The 4,126-nt window shown below is 45.6% G+C and overlaps 1 long non-coding RNA gene across 1 annotated transcript; it reads left to right on the top strand.

Annotated features, from left to right (window-relative positions):
* LOC120381667 lies at positions 1–3,832 on the top strand. The gene is made up of 2 exons (XR_005588128.1): positions 1–60; positions 3,118–3,832. It is a non-coding gene; the product is annotated as an uncharacterized LOC120381667 (long non-coding RNA).
* The last annotated feature ends 294 nt before the right edge of the window (positions 3,833–4,126 follow it).

The following is a 4,126-nucleotide window of genomic DNA, read 5'->3' as shown; positions in this document are numbered from 1 at the left end:
AGTGCGGGAAATGTTTCAATCAAAGCTCTGCCCTTATCACACATCGGAGAATCCACACAGGTGAGAAACCTTATGGATGTTCTGAGTGTGGGAAACACTTCCTTGATAGTTCAACCCTCATCTCACATCAGCGAATTCACACAGGAGAGAGACCCTACACGTGCTCTGAGTGCGGGAAAAGCTTTAGTCGGCGCTCACACCTTATCACACATCTTAGAATCCACACAGGAGAGATGCCCTACACGTGCTCTGAGTGCGGGAAATGCTTCACTGATAGTTCAGCCCTCATATCACATCAGAGAATCCACACAGGGGAGATGCCCTATACATGCTCCGAGTGCGGGAAACGCTTCAATTGGAGCTCACACCTTATCACACACAGGAGAATCCACACAGGTGAGAAACCTTTTGGATGCTCTGAGTGTGGAAAAAGCTTCAGTCAGCACTCCCACCTTATCACACATTGTAGAATCCACACAGGAGAGAAACCCTACACGTGCTCTGAGTGCGGGAAAAGCTTCAGTTGGAGCTCACACCTTATCAGGCATCAGAAAATCCACGTAAGAGAGAACTGTAATAAATGCCTTGACTAGGGCTGAGCAAAGATATATTTTTTTTTTAATCACATTTGCTAATTCCCCCATAGTGATGTTTGCACCATCTTCACCGTAGTAGCTCAGCTCTCCCAGATGAGTTGCCTGCTTCTGCCTTTTCCAACTCACCCTTCTTTGGGGTCAGTCCTGTGATCTTTTCTGTTGAGCCGTAGGAATGTATGTCATAGAACCATAGAATATCAGGGTTGGAAGGGACCTCAGTCCATTCCCCTGCTGAAAGCAGGACCAACCCCAACTAAATCAACCCAGCCAGGGCTTTGTCAAGCCAGGCCTTAAAAATCTCTCAGGATGGAGATTCCACCACCTCCCTAGGTAACCCATTCCAGTGCTTCACCACCACCTTAGCAAAATTAGTTTCCTAATATCCAACCTAGATGGCTCCCACTGCAACTTGAGACCATTGCTCCTTGTTCTGTCATCTGCTACCACTGAAAACAGCCAAGCTCCATCAGCTCCAGGTGGGAGAGAGGTTTGATTCCCAACAAGCTACACTGAGGCAAAAACTACCTGTGCCTGACATCCACTAGGGCTGTACATGGTGTTGGCTGCTCAAGTTAGTGATCTTGGTGTAAAAAGACAATTATAGTTGTAGAGCAGATGCAGTCCAGGTGCAGTGGCTGCCATTAGGTTTCCCCTTGTCCTGACCTAAACTGCATCACTTTTCCTAGTCTAAACAAACCCTGAGCATCACGGTTATACTGTTCCCCCTTTTCACAGCAATTGTTAGTCATCGAGTTCCCCCTTTGGGAACAAATTGTTTCATTTCCCGTTGCTCTGATGTTGGTTCAGGTTGTGCTGGGGAGCAGATATTTTTACTACCATTTTCCTCACTTAAACTATATTGAACTATAACAAGAGCAGGAACAGGGCAGGGATAGGGGAAAATGTCATTTCACCCTCTGTAACAATAGGAGATAAGGGAATCCCTCTGACTTACCCTATTCCCAATCACCATCCCAATCCCCCTGTTGTGCAGTTGGTTAGGTCAATCTTTTTTCTAAAGGGCTGGGAAGATGATACCTAGTAAATGACTTGGAACTAAGCAAAATACCCATGCATTGGGCTCCCAAAGCCGTTGTGGCCCAGGCCCTATCGCTCCTGAAGATATCTCCTTCCTAATCAGGTGCATGTTGGGAAATGCAATCCCTTTCTAGGTAGAGATGGGGAAAATGGAGGTGACATTTCTGTTCAGCTCACCCCTGGAAGATGCTGCAAATGTGTAGAAGTTGAAACCCATGTTGAATGTGATAGAGCTGCAGAAAGATACCTATTTTTAATAGAGACCTGACATTTGGTATCTTACAGGGATTCTAAGCCGCACCTGAATTTAGTTCCTAATTTAAATCTGTGCCACCAGATTAAAGAAATAAAAGGGCACAGTAGGGGGAGTTGTACCTCACTGTTGCTACTGATCTGTTGTGTGGTTGGTGAAGAATTCTACACCAGAGATGTGTAAAATTACTCCAAGTAAGGTCAAAGATTTGACGAGCTCAGGTAGAAATTGCAGGTAGTGATGGTTGATTTTCACCCCAGATATGGAAGCTATGGTGTTTTTAGAATTCTGCTCCCTAGTTAAGTGGCATTGATCACATTCCTAAAGGACGCCATGATTAAACTGGGCACAACTGTCTTTTACCATCTGGCTCCAAAGTTATATGAAGCACAGAGAGAAACAGCTGATTCCTTCAGAGCCATTCCATGCCTATGGGTCCCAATCTGGCTGCCTTGTTGGACGAGGATCACTTCCTTGCTGGCCAAATAATGGTAGCCAATGAGGGAATGTATCAGATGCGAAGTTCAGACTGAAGGATACTTGAATGCTGAGTCCAGAGTCTGTGGTTTGGTCTCTTAGGGCAGGTCTATGCTACCCACCAGATCAGCGGGTAGCGATCGATCTATTGGGGTGTTGATTTATCGCATCTAGTCTAGACATGATAAATCCCTGAGCGCTCTCCCAACGACTCTGGAACTCCAGCACCGCGAGAGGCGCAAGCGGAGACGACAGGGGAGCAGCAGCAGTCGACTCAGCGCTGTGAAGATGCCGATGTAAGTCGACCTACATACGTCGACTTCAGCTACGGGAATAGCAGAGCTGAAGTTTGTGTATCTTAGATCGAGCCCCCCTCCTAGTGTAGACCTGTCGTTAGTTTTGCTCTTGAGTCTAATGCATTTGTATCGCCTCTCTGCCTCCTGCTTCTTTGAAAAATTAGGAAGTGTGAAAATAGAGCACAGTTGGTTCTAATTCCTCAGCATCTTCCTGCTGGTTTTCCTCCTCATTCTCACTCACAGTCCCATCACCCGATGGGAGACAGAAGAATGAGACATAGGTCACGCCCTGCACTTGAGAGAAAGGAAATCTATGCCAGTACCTGGTTCCTAAACTGCAGCTACAGTTCCTACTCTGGGCGAATCCAAAGCCCGAGAGGTGCAGAGATCCAACCCCTTATTATCTTAGAAACGTTTTGTTCCCTTTTCTATTTTTTGTCTGTTTCTTTTTATGAAGTTGGAGACCTCCCGGCCTTTCTATTCGATTGGGATGTAACAGTGCAGCTCAGTGAGGGTGTGAACACCTCTGAAATCTACAACGGGAAGATGCTAGGAAGAATAGTTCCCAAATCTTAACAGCCTTAAAACCCTGCCCTATGAAATGACAGAATGCATGCGCCTCACCTGTGCAAGCATCACAAGGAATTGAGTGGTCAGATACGTATTGTTCAGCGAGAGCTGTTTGAATTCTTTTACTAATGTCTCTCTTAAGGTCTGTATGTGTTCTGGGGCGAGAGGGCGAGGAGAAGTATTAGCTACAGAACAGTGAAATCTAAGGAGAAAACTGTAATTAGCTTTGAGGTTGTGAGCTAAATGTCAGCAATGATTACGTTTCGGCATTGAAATATTCAGCTGGGTAAATCTGGGTTGCAGGGCCTGGGTGAAAAATCTCTGGGGTTTCGGCGTCACTAAATGTGCACCTGCCTCTTTGGGTTGCTCTTTCAGGATTTATAGGGGTTGGTTTTTCTGCTGTATTAATCTGATGGTTGGACTAAATTGATGACTTGATTCCAGCGCAATATCCTTGTTAACTCATTGATTTCCTGATTTGACCTGAACTTTATCACTGTGTTGTTTAACCCTTAGCTGAGTGGTGTCTATAGTCATTTAGCCTCAGTGACGTGCACTCTTGGGATTATTTGTTCATGTTAATAAAACCTGTAACTGGGAAATTGAGTCATTTCTTTCAATAAGCAACGGGGGCTGGAACTTTACTTTGTGTATTTCCCTTTAATTCAATCTCCATTTTCTTCATTTCACACTGTTCTAAGTTAAGGAACGTGGAGCAACACAAACTGACACAGACCTGTTGCTGCCCCATTCTGTGCCCATCCAGCAGGAGCAGAGAACAAACCCCTCCTGGAGCCAGGATTGTCACACTGGAAATACAGGCAGCGTGTTCCCAAGCTTTGCTGTCTTTCTCCAATCATGGCATAAGGGTGACACCTACACCTGCTTGTAATCAC

Source organism: Mauremys reevesii, linkage group 14 (genome assembly GCF_016161935.1).
Source record: "Mauremys reevesii isolate NIE-2019 linkage group 14, ASM1616193v1, whole genome shotgun sequence".
In the NCBI taxonomy this organism is placed as follows: domain Eukaryota; kingdom Metazoa; phylum Chordata; order Testudines; family Geoemydidae; genus Mauremys; species Mauremys reevesii.
The sequence above is the reverse complement of the archived record's forward strand: the minus strand, read 5'-3'. Positions and strand labels throughout refer to the sequence as shown.